This window comes from Choloepus didactylus, chromosome 9 (assembly GCF_015220235.1).
Source record: "Choloepus didactylus isolate mChoDid1 chromosome 9, mChoDid1.pri, whole genome shotgun sequence".
Classification (NCBI taxonomy): domain Eukaryota; kingdom Metazoa; phylum Chordata; class Mammalia; order Pilosa; family Megalonychidae; genus Choloepus; species Choloepus didactylus.
In genome coordinates this window covers 24,753,929-24,775,482 of record NC_051315.1, presented here as the reverse complement: position 1 = coordinate 24,775,482, position 21,554 = coordinate 24,753,929, and the positions used below count along the sequence as shown (strand labels likewise).

The window sequence follows — 21,554 nt, the reverse complement described above, 5'->3', positions numbered from 1 at the left end:
ATGTGGCCATCACCAGCCACACTGGTGACTGAACAGTTGAAACATGGTTAGTCTGAACTGAAATATGCCTGTAAGTTACTGAAAACAAAAAAAAAATCTAAAATATCTTGCTAACAACTTTTTCACATTGATTACATGTTGAAATGGAAGTATTTTAGATACACTGGGTTAAGACACATTATTAAAACTAATTTTAATGTTTCTTTTTGTTTTAATAATGTGACTACTGGGAAATTAAAATTGCACAGATGGCCTGAGAACCAAAGATGGTGGCTGGGTGAAACAGGGCAAAAAAAAAACACCTCCATGAAAAATACTAGATAAAAGCCAGAAAGTGACCCAGAACACCAGTTCCAGAGATGCACCAGCCAGACAAGGTCTGCTAAATCCACAGGGACCGTGCATTTGGTGAAACCAGGAGTTTGCATTCTGCAACAAGTGAGTGAGCCGGCTGAAAGTCCAGTGGCCATGCTGCGGTGTGGGGAAACCATGGGTTGGCATTTAGAGACAGACTAGTTCTTTAAAAAAAAAAAAGAAAACAAATAAAACCCGGGAGTGGCTGCGGATACGGTGGCGAGAACCGCACAGTGAAGCACGGCAGGAGCGGGCCTTGCAAATGCCTCACTATCTGGCCAGGAAGATAGCCCTTCCTGCACCTGCTGATAATTGTCTCGGAGCCAGGAGGGCAGAGGGGAGCCAAAAGGAGAAAGAAACCATGCCCCTTGCAGCCATCTTCCCGGCGGGCTGGGGACGCTCCTGCCCAGGGCCAGAGCCACAGCCCAGAGCCACGCCAAGGGTCCCAGTGTGATGGGGAGTGTTTCCCGCAACGCATGCACATGCCACAATATCGGCCATGGACAGTGGGCTTTAGTGCACCCACAGCTAATTGTCCCGGAGCTGGGACGGCAGAACTGTATGAAAAGGGGGAAATTAACACGCCCCATTCAGCCATCTTTACAGCAGGCTGGGAACACCCCTGCACAGCCTGGTGACCCAGGGCTTCCCTGGAGGGCTGGCGCGCACTTGTGACATGGCACAGCCTTCCTTCAGCAGAGGTCCTGGAAGAGCACGACTGGGAAGGGGGACCCGCTCAGAAATCCCAGGGACCCTATGCCAATACCAAGGACTTGTGGGTCAGTGGCAGAGACAATCTGTGGCGAGACTGAAATGAAGGTTTAGACTCTTACAGCAGCCTTAAATCCCCAGGAACACCTGGGAGGTTTGATTATTAAAGCTGCCCTGCCTTCCTAACAGCTCAGACACATGCCCCACATTGAGGGTGGACAGCATCAACAACACACCCAAACTTGGTGCACCAATTGAACCCCACAAGAATCAGACCCCCACACAGCACAAAGACAAAGTTGGGGAGAACTGACTTGAGGGGAATAGGTGACTCGCGGACACCATCTGCTGGTTAATTAAAGTGTACGCCACCAAGCTGTAGATCTGACAAGTAAGAGACTGGTGTTTTTCATATCCTGAAAGAACCCTATTAAGTAAAGCAAATGCCAAGAGGCCAAAAACAACAGAAAATTTTAAAGCATATGATAAAACCAAATGATATGGAGAACCCAAACCCAAACACTCAAATCAAAAGATCAGAGAAGACAAGTACTTGGAGCAATTAATCAAAGAACTGAAGACAAACAATGAGATCATGGCACAGGATATAAAGGACATGAAGAAGAGCATGGCACAGAATATAAAGGACATGAAGAAGACCCCAGAAGAGCATAAAGAAGAACTTGCAAGAGTAAATTAAAAAAATAGACGATCTTATGGAAATAAAAGAAACTGTTGACCAAATTAAAAAGATTCTGGATACTCATAGCACAACACCAGAGGAAGCTGAACAATGACTTAGCATCCTCAAGGACCACACAATGGAAAATGAAAGAACAAAAGAAAGAATGGGGAAAAAAATCGAAAAAATCGAAATGGATCTCAGGGATATGATAGATAAAATAAAACATCCAAATTTAAGACTCATTGGTGTCCCCAAAGGGGAAGAGAAGGGTAAAGGTCTAGAAAGAGTATTCAAAGAAATTGTTGGGGAAAACTTCCCAAACCTTCTACACAATATAAATACAGAAAGCATAAATGCCCAGCAAACTCCAAATAGAATAAATCCAAACAAACCCACTCCAAGACATATTCTGATCAGACTCTCAAATGCTGAAGAGAAGGAGCAAGTGCTGAAAGCAGCAAGAGAAAAGCAATTCACCACATACAAAGGAAACAACATAAGACTAAGGAGTGACTATTCAGCGGCCACCATGGAGGCGAAAAGGCAATGGCATGACATATTTAAAATTCTCAGAGAGAAAAATTTCCAACCAAGAATACTTTATCCAGCAAAACTCTCCTTCAAATTTGAGGGGGAGCTTAAATTTTTCACAGACAGACAAATGCTGAGAGATTCTGCTGATGGAAGACCTGCCCTACTTCAGATACTAAAGGGAGCCCTACCAACAGAGAAACAAGGAAAGGACAGAGAGATATAGAGGAATTTAACAGACATATATAGAACATTACATCCCAAATCACCAGGACACACATTCTTCTCTAGTGATCACAGGTCTTTCTCCAGAATAGACCATATGCTGGGACATAAAACAAGCCTCAATAAATTTTAAAAAAATTGAATTTATTCAAAGCACATTCTCTGACCACAATGGAATACAAATAGAAGTCAATAACCATCAGAGACTTAGAAAATTCACAAACACCTGGAGGTTAAAAATGAGGGGGAGCTGAAAACATTCCCAGATAATCAAAAGCTGAGGGACTTCATCACCAGTACATCAGTCCTGTAAGAAATGCTAAAGGGAATTGTGCAGGCTGAAAGGAAGGGACACTAAACAATTGACTGAAACCACATGAAGAAATAAAGATTTCCAGTAAAGATCACATGGGAAATAAAAATACCAAAGCTACTGCATTTTTGATTTGTAACTCCACTGTCTACTTCCTACAAGATCTAAAATACATAAACTATAATTATAAATCAGTGGTTTGGGACTTAATGTAAAATATGTAATTTTTGACAAGAACTACACAAAGGTGGGGGAATGGAGGAGTACAGGAACATAGCTTATGTGTCCTATTGAAGTTAAGTTGGCATCAAAGAAAAACAAGATTGTTATAGATTTAAGATGTTAAATTTAAGCCCCACAGTAAACACAAAGAAGGTATCAGAGAATATGACCATAGAGATGAAAAGCAGAGTATGGGTTATGAGAAGTGGGGGAAGAGGCAATGGGGAGTTAAGAAATGAGTGTAGGATTTCTGTTTGGGGTGAAGGGAAATTTCTAGTAATGGATGGTGGGGCAGTGATGGCATTGCAATGTTCTGAATGTGATTAATCCCACTAATGGAATGCTAAGGAGGGGTCAGAATGGGAAGATTTAGGTTGTATATATGTTTCCACAATTGAAAAAAAAATTGCATAGATGAATTGCATTTGAGGCTCGCATTGTACTTCTATTGAAAAGGGCTGCTCGAGCACCAGACTGCCTGTGCACAGGTCCTGATCAGAGGCAACTTGCTTACAATTTCTGAATCTGTAAAACGGGAATGATAATAACAAAGCTAACCTCCTAAGGGTGTTGTCAGGATTCCATGAGTCAATACATGTAGAACAGTATCTGCACAATATTGAATATGTGCAATAAATCTTAGCTATTCATATGCAACGTACATATCTCTGCAAAACACCTTAACCTCCTCTGTTTGATTACCCCCAATGATGGAAAACTAATGTTTCTCTGAGAGAACCTAGCCCATTTCTAGACAGCTCTGAGTGTGAAAAAGTTCATTCCTGGAATAAGTAAAATTCTCTCTTTACAGCTTCAAATATTCTGACCCTCTTCATAGATGATAAAATCTACCAGAGGCAAGAAGAGAAACTGGGCATATTCCAGTACTATATTTCTATAGAAATTGCTAAGAAACATTGGCATTGGAAATGCAGTTATTACACACCCCCATGGAGGTCCACGTCAAGAGAGGTCATGCTGACCCAGCAAAAACACTTTTAAGAAACTGATCCTTTAGAATTGTGATCTCTCACACAAGTCTGGCCAAAGAACAGCCCTTCTCTTCATAGAGTTGCCCCCTTTGACCAAGGACACATTCCTGCACATAGACAAAGAGGGCAGATGAAGGCACTCAACTGACCACCTCTCAGCAGAATTGCAGGAGTTGCTGCCAGTCCACCCACACAGATGCAAGAAGACTAATTTCCCCGTGATCCTTTTCTTTGTGCTAATTTCAAAAGCTAAGTTTTGCATATTTTGCAGAATGGTTCTCTCTTAATTATAAGCCATTAATAAAAAGGAAGCTGGTATGGATTTCCTATGTCTGAATTTTCTGAATCTTCCAGTAGTTCATCAGGAAGCCAACCCTTTCAGATGAGAATGTCTCAAACGCTGTATAATTCTAAGATACTATAATCTTCACACATAAGATCTGTGCCAAGTCAAAACGCAGTCTCTTTTCACATTTCCTAATGACACTTCTACCTCCTGGCAGAAGTGATTCCCAATACTCTTCCTGTCAGTAGTCTGCATTGTCTGTGGAGGTTCTGGTGGTTGGTGAGTATGAAGGCCCTTGCGTTTTGGAGAAGTTCCAGCAGACATTGAGAGTAAACTCGCTGACCAGAACTGAAGGCCCTAGGGGAAGTCTGATGTATCACAAGCAGAATGGGCTTTGCAGTCCAAGAGACAGGGATACAAATTTTGGTTCTGTGATTTGCAACCTGCACTGCTGTTCAGCAAAGTACCAAAGGTTCCTCAGCCTCCATTTCCTAACACAAAAAATGGGACTAAATAACAGTATCTTCTTTGCAATATTATTATAGACATTCTGATTCTAATGCACCCAGACTGGTCTACAGCACATCACAGGTAATCAATAATTCGTAGTCACTCTTACTGGCCACCCGAACACGGTTAAGCATTACTTTACAGATGCTCAAACGGTTGTTGTCGACCAGGCCCCCGTTCTCCATCACATCCCCCTCTCCTGTGTTTTCCAGAATTCTCAGCAGGGAATGGTCTCCTTTCCCACTGAAATCCTTTACTACCAGGATTCCATAAGTAAATACTAGGAAGAAAATAGATTCAATCAAACATTACAGCAAGAATTTACCATCTTAGTTGTTCAGAAAGAGGCCTTTGTGAACTGACATAACCTGAGAAAGCTCACTAACAGGTATGATATGAATTCCCAGGGGGTTAGGGAGGCAGCATTTTTGGTAGTTTTAAACAGGTGTGGTTTTTGTAAGGGACTTTCAAAGATAGGCCTAATAAAGAACGTGGGTAACAGAAAACTGACAACCGCCATCAATTGAGAAATTGATGTAGAACCAGAATACTATTGTTTCTGTTCAAGAAAGAAGCATAATTTAAGTTACATCTTCCAGGACCAGTGTAGCTGTATTTGTGTTAAGTTTTAGCTAGAAGGGATCCAGAAGAACTCATGAAAGAATTTTGCTCAGAGGCCACAGTCTTGGTCATTCTCTGACTCTCTTGATTGGCCAGTAGATAGTCCAGTTAATGGAATGGGTTGATTTGGGTGCAATGAAGCCTCATTAAGTATTCTTAATCACAGAAATGAATGGAAGTCTATATAAAGTAAATTGAGTTAATTCTGAAGACTAAACATGTAGTTGGGAAAAAATAATTACTTTTTCCCAAAACAAAACAAAAAAATAAAGCCTTGTTGAACTGTTCCCTCGGCCCACACACACACACACATTTTAATTAAGTGGTCTGAGACAGTTATGGGTAAAAAGGATTTATACATGCAGTGGATGGATGTCCTGCATTAGAAATTTAGCTCTGCCCCTTACTGAGAGTGTGACTGAGTATTCTTATGTTACATTTTCTGGGAAAACAAATTAAAGGTTGACTGGCATTATATGAATTGAGAACTCAACTGAAAGGGACCTAGGTACTTACGGATTCTTTGGTTATATAAATGTATATGATTGTTTTAATAGATATAAATGCTATATAGATATAAAAAAATAAAATACAAACTTAAACGTATTTCAAGTTTACTTGATAATGCAAATGGTAGCATTTATTCTTGCTATGAGTGGAAGTATCAAGGGATAATACTAAAAATATTAATCAACTGGTAGGACTTAAGCACCAACCAAACAGAACGGGCTCTAGCTGTAGCCCTGGAGTGGGTCCCGAGAGCCCCTGCTGTGCCAGGGGTGGACTCTCTTAGTGGGTGCAAACAGTACTGGGAGAGTGGCCCATAGCATGTGATGGTGTCTGTATACTAGTACCGAAGTATTTCAATATTTTTACAATCAGTAAGGCCGTATTGATGCACACTGCCCAAGTTGCCCTGAACATGTCTAACATAAGCACAAAAGGCAGAAAAACAGAGAGGAGCCCAGAAGCAAACTGTACAAGGAGAGATTACTTCAAGCTTTCATCTCGTTGTAACTAAAAATACTTTCATTTATTTGTACTACATGGGATGCTTTTCATAATAAACACCTGAAACGACCCACAATTAAAATATGTGTTACTACAAAATATAGTCTGAGGCAAGGCAATGGGGCCCAACTGTCACAAAGTTCAGAGCTTTTGTCAACCCTGTGATTCTTCCAGAAGTAATGAGCTGTTCACTAACATAACACCAGGGCACAAATCAGCAACCAGCCCTCATGCCTACAAGTGCAACACAGCAACGAGCTTCTCACCAGTCAAAGCACTGAAGAATCATCTGTGCTTTAGTTACTTAGGATTCTTATTTTAGCTACAGCATATTTAATTACAAGAGGTTCATAATTAAAATATGTCTAGAGAGACAGAATCAAAAGCAAGCACCATGTCCCTTGCTGCAAAATACCTAAGTTCAACAACTGATAGCCTTTGGTTCCATCCAAGAAATGTTTCAACACTTTCACATATCCTCACATCTGGGTCAACACCCAACCTCTTCTGGTATAACAACCTCTTTTTTTTTAAAAAAAAAAAAAAAACTTTGAAAAAGTCTACAGATCCCCACAGTACAGCAAAGAGCTTTACTTTTAGAATCCATTAATTACAAAAATACCTAATGACCAAAAGCTGACATGAATTTAGTGATGTTTTTAAATATACTCTATTTTACTCAGCACAACAGCATATACATGCTCTTAAAATATAGTAGTGTATGCCAGATCTATTAACTATTCAGCTTACAAACCAAGCTTGGATTCAACCACTCCCCTAATCCCTGCAATACATCCTGAGTTCCCACCAGCAGTGGAAACCCCTGTTCTCTGCATTTCTATAGTTAGTTTCAGAATTTTACCAAAGAATGACATAGAGTCATTGAATTTCACTGGTATGAATCTTCAAAAGAATTGCTTGATATAGTAGCTATAGAGTGATCATAATAAATCACGGGTAGATTATAATTGAAACATAAGTATCTATATTGTGTATAACTGGTCTTCTCTGTTCAACATGGCTTGCAGTGAAAGCATAATCCTAGGAAATCAATGACTAGAAAGCCTATTCCTCCTCAGTCAAGAGCTACAAAGTAGTTGGGAACAGCACCTAATCTTCTTTGGCTTGGTTTTGTCAATGGCTGCTATCAGCTATTGTGAATCACCACCCATTAAAAATTTGAGTCTAAACATCAACAAAATATTTCTAATTAGTGGAGAAGTTTTAAAGGATGAATAAAATGTTCATCATCTTGGAGTAAGAGTGCCAGTAACTTCACATCTGCTAAAACACTGATCCCACTTCAGACTCATAATAGTAAACATCTAACATTAAAAGTGGAGTTTAAAAATTCCTCTACTCTTACAGGTTTAATGTGTTAATTATTACTTGGATATTAATCCTATTAACAGCTCCAAATTAAGGACCTGTGTTATATTTAGGAAGCTGCCCAGTGTTAAAATGAATGCAGCTGCTTCTTGTACAGTTATTTATATACTGGAAAATAACCTCTTTTTAAAACATAAAACACTTAAGTACAATTCATGCTCAAAAATCCAGAAGCATGGCTAAGTAGCTCATGCATATAGTTTCTGATACTGTAATCTTCTATAGTTATTCAAAGATGCCTCCTTTATATTTCCTCTGTATAGCATCTCTGAAGCTTTGTCATATAGGTCACTGTTCTTTTTTTCCCCCGATCAAGTAGTGTAGTTGTCACTACTTAGAATCCTTTGATGTGTTTATCTTGATGTGTATTTAATATATTGTATCATTTGTCATTTTGATTCTTAACTCAATAGGACCAGTCAACTATTCTTCATCATTCTATTCAAACTTTTGAAACGATGTTATTACTTTAATGCCTACTCTTTATAAAGGTATGCAGAACAGCTAAATTGCAGTTTTGGCAAGATTTTTTTTCTTTGGAGGAATTATATGACTCCAACTTCAATTTGTGAAGCATAATTAAAAAGATTGACATGCTTTGGGATTTTTCTTCTTTGGACACCCTCCTCCCACCCTTCCATTAATTTAGCTCCTACCTTTTTATTCTGACTGCCTATTTAAGGACTTTTTCCTTTTTTTACAAACACTAAGAATTATTCCTTCAGAATCAGAATCTGAAGCAAGTAGACAAAAGCCCTTAATAGCCTTTTTATGAAGTACATTTTAACAGTCCCATTTTTTTCCTTTAATTCCTTACCTACTTTCTCTCACCGGGCACACTCAACAGAAATCAGAAAAGTACATTTAGTTGCCAATTAATTAATGTCAGTCCTCAAACAGTGGAGTCTGGATTTGTACTGTTTTTTTATGACAGTCATTACTTTTTATCTAACAGTGTTCTTGCATTTTAGTCCTTCAACTCTTTAACAAGCAATAAGTTGATTAAAAACTTGGGGCAGGGGTGGATTAAGAAACATCATGAAGATCATTCTTCAATACTGATTTAAATATTACGGTAGATTCAAAGTGAGCCCACCAAGTTATGAACCTTCAAAATACACTATCCAGCAGTAGGCAAGCCCTTCCTGGGCCACACATCTCCAAGTACTTAGCACAATTAATCCCTAATATTCCCAGAACCTTGACTTGTTTGTAGGTCTTCTGTGGTTTGTATGGCTGCTGGAACTGTCTGTACTAATGTGTAAGAAGTATCTGTGTATGTTGTTATGGCATCAGAAGAGTTGTCTTTGTAATCCTATTTCACTTACAGTTGTGTGAAGAAGAGTTTCCAGTCCTCAACTCAAAGAGGTAGATGGAAAGAACACAATGCCAGTGATAGGATGAAGTCAACCACAGAGAATCTACAGGGTGGCTCACCTCCGCACAGTAAACAAAAAGCACCAAGTTTTGAAAGAAGGCACCTCTTATCAATAGCATCGAGGATTAAAAACAGCAGTGCATCAGAGTGAAGCCTCAAGACAGGGACTTTGCATAGCTTTTAAGCCACAAAGGCAGGAGCTTTTCGCTCACCACTGAATACACTTCTTGATTTGGTTAGTAACATACTAAGAGACTTTCAGGAAGCCTTAACTAACGGCTATAGTACAGTCAAAAGCTCAAAGAGACTTCCCTGGAGATCACTGCCTCCCAGTTACCCACCAAACCCAGACTGCCCTGACACAGCCAAGAAGATAAATGTATCACTTTGACATCCAAAGATTGTCTGTCAAAAGGAAACTCCAGATGCACACAAACATACGTGCACGCACACACACACACACACACACACCAACAGACTAGCTGGCATGCACTCTTGCCGGCACGTGTCACCATTTGCATGACAATAGGGCACCCACAGGTGTACTGGTGAGAAACACCAGGCAGTCTCCTCTGGCCAGGTTGTCATTCACAACAGCACAAATGCACTTAAAGGTGGGAAACTGCATGTTACCTGCAGACCATCCTGGCAGAGAACTGAGAACCAAGGGACCCTGATGCCTTCCACAGAACACACGGAGGTCCCACAATCTTAGCAGAACTAAATCTTAACTGCATGGAACTAAATTGACATAGCTCTTAAGGGATGCTCAGAATTATTCCTTTAAAAGTATCATTAGATCACACGCCCCTTCCCCAAATACAGTTTATTTTCTTATATTTAAAAATTTGCATGGGGGTCAGGGGAGCTTAACACCCCCCCCACACACACACACCCTAAGCTTTCCTACTTCGAAAGCCAAAGAGCCAAGGTTTCATTTGCATATTTAAATAACTTTAATACTTGGAAAGGTGTAATAGAGAATGGGTGACAGGCGCAGATGGATGTCTTAGAAAATCCGCGCGTTCTCCTCCTTGTCCCTCACAATCCCGCCCTGTTTCCAGTTTTCTTTTAATAAACAACCGTGATGTCACCCCCGACCAGCGAGTCCCCTTCTCCCCAGCTCGCTTCTCGCCCCCCGCAGGGACAGTGGAAACTGTTGCTGCAGCCTCCAGACACTCCACTGATAAATCAGAGGAAGCTGCAAAACTTCTTGGCTGGCTCAGCTATATCCTCCAGGGGCACTGAACGCCCACACGCAGATTTCGCCGTCAGCGTTACCGAAAGGGAACCCTCAGTCAACCTGTTTGCAAAACCCGCAGAACTAGCCGCCCTCCGAGGCTCCCCGCGCAGGATGGGGAACGCCGCTTGCCTTCATCAGTGCCCTCCAAAGCAAGAGGGAGGTGGAGGGAACAGAGTTCATCCCGCCCCAATCCCACGGCTCAGTCCCACTGCCCGAGGTCGGTGCCCAAGTCTCTGCGTACCTGTCCTCGCCCACCCGCCAGCTGGGGTTTCCGCATGCTGCGCCCCGGACAGCACCCCCTTTCCGAAGCTCTAACCCAGGAGAGTCCGAGAAGCAACGCTTCCAAGTTCCCGCGTCTGGCAGAGGGAAGGGGCGAGAGAGGCTGCCCGGAGACACAAACCAAGTCCGTGCCCCCGGCGTGCCCCTCGCCCCGTGCCGCTGCCACCTCGCGCCCGAGCCCGCCGGCTGGAGACTGGGCATCCTCTGCTCCCGGCGCCGCGCGACTGCACTCACCCGCCTCGCCCGAGCCGCCGCCGCAGCCACTGGGAGCAGCCGAGCCCCAAGCTTCCTGAGCGCGAGAAAGATGGTGGTGTGTGTCGGGAGACCACCCATTCCAGCGTCTGGCAACCCGGCGGCGACTCTGGCTCCTCAACACTGGAGGAGGAGGAGGAGGAGGAGGAGGAGGGGGAGGGAGATGAGGAGGAGGAGAACGGTACGGCGCAGTCAGACGCCATCTGCAGGCAGCCATTGGCTGCCTGGTGCGTCCCCGAGAGCCGCGGGGCGCTGGGCCGCGGGGAGCCACCTTGCGCCTCGCCTTCCCCGGCAGCTGCTCCCCTCCTCCCCTCACAGTTCTCTCTTTCCCTCCGCCTCCTCCTCCCTCCACCCCTTCCTTTAGCCGAGGCACTCGCCCGACGCTCTCCCCCGCTCGCTGCCCGTGGCGAGCATCCGCCGGCGGCGGCGCTCCCCCTTGGCTCCTCCGCGCCCAGCGACTGTTTTCCGCAACTTTGGAGCTCCGGGGTGCAGGTGCGGACCGGATGAGGGGGACTCCCCAGCTGGGCTGGATCCGTGAGCGCCATGGAGAGGGACGAGCGCTTTTCGCCTCTGGGGATCCATGGAGTAATGGGACGGAGGAGGAAGAGAGGGCGGTGGTCCTCCATGCCCCCCCAATACGCACACCTGCACACTCAAACACAACAGTAAAACACACAGAGAGCCATCCCGCACGATCAGGATGGCCCTGCGTTCCTCTGCAGTCCCCGGGCACGGGAGGGCTTAAGTGTTTTGAGAAAAATGACAAACATCCTAGCGGGATATGTGGAAAGAGTGAAGGTATAAAATTAGTGGTGTCCCTTGAGAATCGCTAGGAACTGGGTCCGCACCTGCCTGAACTGTCCCCTCCCTGTCGAGGGGCTTCCAGAGGCGTGACTTCCCCGAGGGCCAAAGCCTGGGAAAATCCCTGGTTCCTCTTGCCTGTTTAAAGGACTTGCCGTCTTCGGGGACCTAGGAGGTGCCTTTGGCTTCAGGGTAGCAGATGAAGAGGGGCGCGGTGGGGGGGTTGGAGAGGAAGAGGGGAGTGAGGAGAGGTGCCGAGCCCCAGTAAGCCCAGGTGAGGCAGGAGAGCAAAGTACACGTGGGCAGGCAAGGAACAGAGTCCCAGCTCTCAAAGTCGTTTGCTTACTCTCTGACACTTGTTCCAAGTCCTTCTGGTTTTTGGCACCTTTGATCTAGAGAACTGCTTAAGCTTGTTCAAAGAGATGAAGAAATTACTTCAAAAGGGAGAAGGGGTAAAAAGCATGAGGGCTGTCTATTGCCAATTACAGGATATTTTTCCTGTCATATCTCTTTAAACGTGTGAGCCTAGCAACAGTGGGGATTGTACCTTTTCTATTTTATTCAATGCCTGGCACACCATGGGTGCTTAAAAGAAAGCAAAATAATAATGACAAAAATTAAAGCTTGATGTCATAGCACAAATTAAAGAGATAAATAAAACAGCTAAGATCTATCACAAGAAAAATAAAAAATAAAAAAGACAACTAAAAGAATATAAGTGCCACCTAACAGAGAAAAGTGAATATGTTGGTGAGGGACTCTGAACTGCCTTGCTGTGGAAAGGGAACCCGCTTGCTTAATATTTTAACAGCAATCACTCTTCTCCCAGTACGCACTACCATCACACTCTGGGTTATGCTTTTCTTTCTGACATCACTGTCTTATAAGTAAATCCGCTGCCATCCAGATCCCAGAATATTTCGCCAAATCCAAGACCATGATTTATTACTCCCAAGGGGTAAGCTGCCAATCCCGTGAACCTGGGGAGGGAGAAGCTGGTCCATTATGTTTTAGTGTCATCTCAATCTATAAGAATCAATAGCCAATGAGTCTCATTTAAGTAACTTCAAGAACAACAGCCAAAGAAAAACATTTCTATTTTCCTGAACAATTACATCCAGGTTTCCCAGAATCAACACTGCATTTTCAGGCCACATCCCATTTCATGCACATGTCTATATACTGGAAAGTTAAGTGTTTGCAATCCTTCTGGAAAGAGGCCATCACGGATGACTTCTGAGTATATGGTTTATGGACATCTTGGTAGTTAGGTATCCCACGTCCCTCTTCAGAGGAAGTGGTGATATATGTGTTTTTCTTTAGGCTGGCCATCTGATTTCAACATTCATTCTAATTGAGTATGTCAGCCCATTCTCATTAACCCATTGCTCTACCTCAGTGATCACTTATGGTATTCATAAGAATATTTTGATTCTTAAGACCCAAATTTCCTCCTTTGTTGCATTGCTTTTATTTGGTTCCTCATTTTTTGAAACTAGGATATAAGAGGTAATAACCATATGGCAATTATGTCCTATACACTGGGCTTCCTAAAATGTTTAATTCTTAAGGAGGGAATCAATATTATTTCTAAAATACATATAACTATGAGTATTAGGTATTTCTTCATTTTGTTAGCTTACTGTCTCCTTCAAACTACAGAATAATCACTTCTCATTATGGCACCATGTTGACTACAGGTATTTCAGCATACACATCAGCTAATCTTCACCTGACATCATGCGACTGCAGACAAACCTGATAGAAGGAAGATGGAGACACCAGACTCATTTCACTCCCTCTTTCCATTTTTAATTCAAACTTCCAATTTGTGTTTATGAGTGTCTCACCAAGACAGTCAGCTTCGGGCCTTAATAAAAGCATTGCCCTCAAAATCTAGATTAGGTTAGAAAAATTTAAAAGGATAACATAGGCAGGGAAAGGGAGGTTGGACAATGAAGACTGAAAAGGAGAAACAAACATAAGTAACCAAAGAAGGCACTTGGAAGAAAATAGCCTTGAGAAACAGATGGCATCATTATGTGTGATGAATAGATCAATATTCCAGGTGTCAAAATTAAGCTGGAGATTATAAATTCCCCTAACCCCCCATATAGATGCTAAAGCCCTCAAGCAGCACCAGGTCTTCTAGTGGGCACAGAAAAAAAAACAATAGAACAAAGGAACAGGAGAGGGAATGGAAGGAAAAAGTCTACTGGGACGAGGTCCCAAGAGGGAGCTGCAGTGGAAAGTAACACTATATTATCCAAATACTACTGGAGTTTAGGTTTCCATTATTGTTGTTGTTGGGTGTGTCTGCCACGGTTCTTTCTGAACACAGTGTTCTCCACACAGTCTATCAAGCTTGGATGGAAAAGTGCTAGATGAGTGAAATAAGTGAGCAGTGGCATTCAACAAATAAGAGATAAAGAAGGATGTAGATAAAGAAGCCCAATTTAAAACAGGAGTGAGGAATGCAAGCATGAGGCTGTAACTTGGGCTTGCCACCACAGAAGTCACTGCCTGCTTCACAATAGCCCATGCGTTAAAGCAGTGAATTGAGTCAAAACATTAGTCACTTTGGGAGGCAGAAGAGGAAAGAGGGAAGGAGGAGGAAAGGGGCCATGATTGTCTCATTTACACAATTCATTCAGGCCAACTACAGATGGGATGAGATTCTGTGGCAAATCTGAACATTTCTCCTGCCAAAAAAGAGCATTTAATCCTAGCATTTAAATGTAAGTTTTGAGTATGGTCCCATAATTTGATTTTGATGTGTCTATATCTTAAAATACATTATAAAGATAATGTCTTGAAAAGTAGTGTGGTGAAACTCCATTGGCTTTTGGCCCTGCGCAGTCCGGCCGAGGTGCCAACCCTTTCCCAGCAGACGCTTGGCATTCACAAACTTAGTCCTGAACCATTAGCTTCAATCATCCATTCAGCATCTTACTTGCTGAGTGCTGTTCTAGGTGTTGGTTACTCAGTGATATAGTGTTCTGAGTCCTTGACCTAAAAGAGTTTACAGTCTAAAGGGGGAGACAAACAATAAGCAAACAGATGTACAAATAATTGCAAACATATAAAAAGAAAGGAAAGAAAAGAGCTCTATGAAAAAGGAAAACATTAGAGGGAAGTGGAAACAATGTTTAGATTGAAATCCAAAAGAAAAGAAATTGCATTTATTGAGATTTTCTAGAAGTTAGGCATCGTGCTTTATCCCTTACACATATCATTTTATCCTCGTAACCTCTCCATGAGGAGGGCACTATTATCATTTCCATTTTACAAAAGAGGCATAGAGAGTTTAAGCAATTTATTCAACGTTACAGGGCTCATAAGTGGGAAAGCCAGGGGGGAGGGGCAGGCTTGGCACTAGCATTTGCATTTTAACCATCTCATATTAAGTAAGCATCAGTCAGAAAGATGGGGTGCAAGGGACAGCATGGCAAAGACTGTGGTAGGAACAGCTTGGCATATAACAAACCAATCAGGGACTGGAGTAGCAGGAGAGTGGTGTGCTTGGAGGACAGTGACATGAGGTAGGGTAGAGAGGCAGATAGGGAAGATTTGCAGGTCTTTGTAAGCCAATGGATGGCTGTAACTGGATGAGTGATACAATCTAATTTAGACTTTTAAAAGGTCAGCCTAGTGCTTTGCAGAGACAAATAAAGCAACAAGAGTGGAAGCAGCAGACCAGTCGTCCAGACAAGAGTTGATGATGGAGGCTTAATGAAAAGGGAAAGAACTAAATGCATTTGATGGTTGTTTGGAAAGCCCAATCATTTCCTCATTTCTACATCTGCCTTCCCCCCTCTCCCCAGGTCTTACAACCAGTTTTTTACCTCAGGATCCAAATTCTTAGTTCTTTATCTCAGCTACTGGATCCCTGGTCTGTCTTCTTGTCATATACTAGTAGCATAGAGAAGATAAACAGTGTTGAGTCCCTCATTTGGCCAACTCTGGGGTCTTTGCTTCTGGGCCCTATCTTAGAAGGCACACCCCTACCACCATGCCCAGCATCATCTGAGTTCTTTGTTTGGGTGCTCACACACCAAGAATATTTACTAACCAAGAGATCTTTGGTGTGATGATCCCTTCCTCCCCACTGCTCTCTAAAGTCATTAAGCCATAGTAGAATCAGGAGAAGCAGTCACTTAGTCCACATTAAACAGGGGGACATGGGCAGGAAACTTCCACATATATATATATGAAGCAACTCCTACCGATTTGGAAATTTTAAAACCCCTGGAGTGACAATTTGCATCACATTCATAATGACTTGGTTTGTAAAGACCAGGTGTTATGTAGATTGGAGCTTGTTATTATCCAAAGATTTGGCAACCCTAATCCTCTTCTACTGGGCATAAAGCCACGAAATACTCATAGGCCTAACTTTGACGAGATGGGCAAGAGAATCTGTATCTTCTATTGCTCTATTTTCCAAGGACACCAGCCTATCTGATGGGCTGAGCATCCCTTTACAGGTAGGAAGAAAAGAAAACCTTTGAAAATGACAGTGTTGTCAACAGATCCCAAACTATAGTGTTAATGAATGGGGTATGAGAGGTGGAAAAAATAAGAGAGGAGGGAGAAACAGACTGTTAAAATAGAGTCTGGTTTGAATGGGGAGTATGGAGATTTTTCTTTCTTAATATTTAAACAGTAATACCCGACTATTTTAGAAACAACAACAAAAAAACTCTAATATATTCAACATTGAAAAGAAAATTTATATATAAGATAAACCTTTGTAATCAAAGCTTTCTAGTGTATTATCTTCTTAGATTTCTGCATTATGCCATTTTTCCTGCTGCTACCTCTTTGACTGTCCACATTTCCCTATAGTATGTTGTCTCCCTGAATACTCTTTATCATATCACTTTGATCCCCCAGGAACCTACTCATTCTCTTCATCCTGTTTCTTTACATGGATCTCTTCATAAATATGAACTCCCCAAAGGGCTTTCCCTGACCTCCCCCAATCCAAAATAGCTTACAATGTTCTATCTCTATACATCTCCTTATACCACCCTACTTTACTTAATCACATTTATCACAAACTAAAGTTTTGCTACATAGATATTTCAGTATTCGTTATCTGTCCCCTCATCAAGAATAGAAGCTACATGAGGGCAGGGACTTTATGTGTTTATGAGTACACCCCCAACCCCGTACTTAACAACTGTGCTTGGCAGATGGTGGACACTCATTAAATGTTTCACAAACAGACGGGTGGATGGATGGATGGATGGATGGATGGATGGTAGGTCTAAATTACCACCTAACTGACCTGTGTGGTCCTTCCTAGTCTGTCCCCATCCTACCTTTCCAACCATGTTTCTCACAGCTGCCCTATACACACCCTTTGCTCTGGTCTCAAGGTCTCCTCATTTGCCTCTTTACAGTCAGTGAAGCTCTTATTCAGACCCTCTTACTGTTTTCCATCCCAGCCTTGCAAATCCCCCCTCCCCTCAAATCCTACGTCCTTTAAGAACATTTTCCTAAATCTAAGTTTATTTCACATTTATCCATTTCCCCTTCACCAAACTCCTAAAATGCTCTTTGTCTATACCACTTATTTTTTTCAATTAACTAAGTGTACCATCTTATAGTGTTCTCTTATGGTTTCATAGCTGTTAGCCAAGTCCCCTTGACTGCATTGTTGGTTTCCTGAGGATAGAGACTAAGGTAGATTATCTCCACTCTTTCCTTCAATGTACTTTTTTATTTGGTACACAGCAGGCACTCAGTACTTGCTGATGGACTACAGTATGTGAAGAATCTAATCAATAGGGTTAGGATTCCTTTGCTCAAATGATGATAAGAAATATGTATCACCTTATATTTGTGACAATCCGCATCCTTATCACCTTACGTTTGCAGGCAGTTGATCTTGCCAGGTGGCAGGCAAGACTATTCACTGAACAAACACTGACTAAGAATCTACTTTGTGGCAGGACCATTGTAAACACTGGGGAGAGTCCTGGAGAAGGTTATTATCTGGTGAAAAACAACACTTAAATTGCAATATGAGAAGTCATAAAGGCATCCTATGGACACAATGGAAATTCCAAGAAGGAGCATCTAACCCAGTGTACAAAGAATCAGGAAAAGCTTCCCAGATTGAATCTATCTGAATCTGTCCAGGATTTGCTCAAGATCTGCCAGGAAACAAACAAACAAACAAAAAAACCTCCTCAAATTGTATGACCTGCTGGCTTGAAACAGTTTGTCAATGTAGAATTTTTATGGTATGCTATGCTCCACTCATGACTTAATTCTGCAAAATCATAGCACAGGCTTTCTCCCACAATCAATACTCTAGGGAAAACTCAACTACCATTGCAATGTCTAGATGTACTGCAAAACCACCCCTTCTGCTCAAATACTGAGCACTTCAGCACTGAGGATTGTGTTCCTATGTCTCATCTTTTCTCTCAGCTTCCTAGAAACTTCACACTCCTGGCTTTCTTCTTCTGGTCAGTCACTGGGTGTTACAGTTTGATACGGGGCTCCCTTTTCCTCCCCATCTACACTTTCTCCTTAAATGAACTAAACATGCCCAGTCCCATGATTTCTGATGGCTTTTTTTTTTTTAAACTGATAATGCCCAAATCTATTTCTCCAGCTCTAGTAGTCAGGATAGGTTAATTTGTGCTACAGAAACAAATTAATCCCCAAACCTCAGTGATTCAACACAAGAAGGTTTATTTCTCTCTCACCCTGAATGAGCAATACAAGTTAGCAGAGAAAGTGGTGACTCTGCTTCACATAATTCACTCAAGGATCCAGGCCACTTAGAACAAGGCTCGGCTCATCACTGCAGAAGAAGAAGTAGACCTCACGGAGAACTTGAATCCATTCTTCTATGCTTCAACCCAAAGTGACACAGCCCACTGGTTAGACCTTAGTCACATGATCCCATCAAAATGCAGGATGGTGGAAAATATGGGGAATGCACAAGGATAAGCAATGAGCTGTAACTATTTCTGCCATACCAGCACTGAGGATTCCTCAGTGCCCCAAATCTATATGCAACTGGTTACTTGACATCTTTTATGACATCTCATGTGTACTTCAAATTGAACTCTGATTTCCCCCCAAACCTACCTCTCTCTCTCTGTCATCTTCATCTTACTTAGTAAACAGATGATATTCAGCTATTTACTAATACCATTAAGTTGTTCAACCTCAACAGCCAGCAATTACCCTGATTCTTTCTTTTTTCACCTTATCCACAGGAAAGTAACTGGTTCTGTTAGATCCACCCCCAAAATAAATCCTACATTCATCCACTTCTCTCCATCTCTGCTACCAAACCACCAAGATCTTTCATGGTGAATGATGGTGGTAGCTTCCTAACTGATCTCTTGTTTCCACTCTTGTCCTCATACATTCTATTTTCCACATAGCACCTCAAATGATCTTTTTAAAAGGTACATCAGATAAAATTATTTCCCTGCTTATATGCTTTCAATTATTTCCTTCCAGTGATTTCTCAAAACACTTGGAATAAATTCTAAACTTACTCTTTGATCTCCACCTCTCTAAAAATTCACCTCCTACTCCTTGACTCTGCTGCCCACTAAACTTCAGCAGTGCCTACCACCCTCAGCGCTGCCTTTCGGCCTTTGCACCAACTATGTACTCTGCCTACAGTGCTCACCTCCAGATCTGCATGACATTCAGATCTCAACATTTATATTATTTCCTCAGAAGATCTTCTGGAAACCTAAAGAAAATGGCCACTAGTCACACTCTATTGCATTCCCCTACTTAGTTCTTTGCATAGTATTTATCACTATTTGATATTCCCCTAATTCTTTACTTGTTTCTTCACTGGAATGTAGGCTTAACTAGAGCAGAACTCAGTTGGCCCGCTCACTCTTGTACCCCCAGTGCCTAGAATAAAAGTGTCAGATATACAGTTGGTGTTCAACACACATGGACTAATGAAATGCACTCATCAGTTCACTTACAAACCCTGGCCCCATTGCTCTTTCTCACCTTTACCTTAAGAGTGAGAATTGGCTTCTTTTCCATATATTCTTTTAATACTAAAGACTCTGGCTGAAATCCATATTTGTAACTTACAGACACAAATATAAAGAAATGAAACTGTGAAGGGATTGTCCATGTGTTGGTGATTTGCAGTCTTCTCCTTGCCAATCAGAAGGAAGAAGTTAATTAAGGAGGCAGCTACTTGTCACATCCAAAGGTTCTTTTGACCCCAGTGATTAAGATGATGTTTCTGAAGTGGTGAACTTTTATATTATATTGGCAGTGAATTGCACAAACAGCCCTGTGTCATACTGAGCTCTGAATTTTGGTGATGGCTGTCACCGTTCTGGAAAGAGATGACTCACTCAAGGTGGGGTGAGGGGGTGCAGAGATGGGACAGGAGACAGGACTGATCTGAGAGTCCACTGCCAACTCTACTGAAATAAATAGAAAATGAAGATGCAATACACAGGAACATTTTGATACTCTAATGTCACATAACTTTCATACACCATTGGCCCCATTATCAGAACACTGAAGGAAGGAAAGCCCTCCCTGGTTCTTAGCAGTCTCATCTCCCTAAGTTGAGAATGTCCAGGGCACTAAAGGTAGTTTGTCTTCCAGTGTGGCTCTGTCAGGCTTCTCAAAACTATGAGGGTAGGTAACTGGGGCTATGTAAATGTAGGCCTCCTGGTACCCTCATAGTGTACCAATCCTTACATAGCACTGATTTCCCTGATAATATTCTTATACCTTTCTTCTCAACTTGGTCCTGATCCTCCTCCTCATTGACTTCTTGATTTGGCTTCCCGTTTATGGCCTCCCTTTGACCCTCTTACCAGCAGTCCTTTTTGGCATGCTTCTCCTGCTTAACAATTTGCTTTCCATATCAACCATCATATGATCCATCTCTTGGGAAATGTTGCTGTCAACCTGTTTGAAGACAATATCCTCCCCAGTCTAGTATGAGCCCCAGGACCATATTTGTCAAAGCAAAATCCCCTAGCCTGGTTCTTCCCACTTTATTCTTACAGCTACAACTTCCTTGGCAAGATATTACTCACCTCTCTTAAAAGCCTGTACATTACCCAATGAACATGTACTATTATCTTCTAACTTTTGGAGTCAAAGTGTGTGTGTGTGTGTGTGTGTGTGTGTGTGTGTGTGTGCGAGGGTCCTTCTTTTGCTCTCGTCTAAATTTCTCAGGCTGTAATTTAATTAGAGCTCATACCAAAATGGAGATTTTAACCTGGTAAAAAAAAATCTTGACTTCATTCCTATAAAGAGAAATTTTTAATCTTTGAAGAACCTTATTGCAATGGTATTTGATCTACCCCTGATTATATAATTATTAGCCTTTTGGTGATCTAACCAATGACATTTAAACGGCATTTATGTGCAGGCTTGAATTACGGAATCACAAAACTTTTGAGCTGAAAGAGACCTTAGAGAAAATATAGTCCAATTTCTGCATTTGAAAGATAAGGAGAGTTGAGCCCAAGTTAGCTGAGGTGTCTTGTACAAGGTCACACAGCTTGTCAAGAAATAGAAGGGGAGAAAGGATGTGAGATGGCCTTCTTACTATTCCACCTGTAGTTGAAGAAAAGTGTTTAAAAAGATAAAAAGGAAGAGAAATGGTTTCAGCCTCTTACCAAAAAAAGAAAAAAGAGAAAGGAAAGAAAAACCTAAGCCTGATGCCATCCCAAAGTATCCTATCACACCTCAAGTACAGTATATCATTAACACA

The 21,554-nt window shown here is 42.0% G+C and overlaps 1 protein-coding gene across 6 annotated transcripts in view; it reads right to left on the bottom strand.

Moving 5' to 3' along the window:
* THSD7B (thrombospondin type 1 domain containing 7B) overlaps positions 1-21,554 on the bottom strand; it is a 952,777-nt gene that overhangs the window by 878,424 nt on the left and 52,799 nt on the right. The window contains exon 1 of one of the 6 annotated variants that reach the window (XM_037848911.1): positions 10,985-11,103. The exons of the other annotated variants lie outside the window; for them this stretch is intronic. The gene's annotated coding sequence lies outside the window, so the exon portion shown is untranslated. Of the gene's footprint in view, positions 1-10,984; positions 11,104-21,554 lie in introns of those variants that run through there. 6 annotated transcript variants of the gene reach the window in all.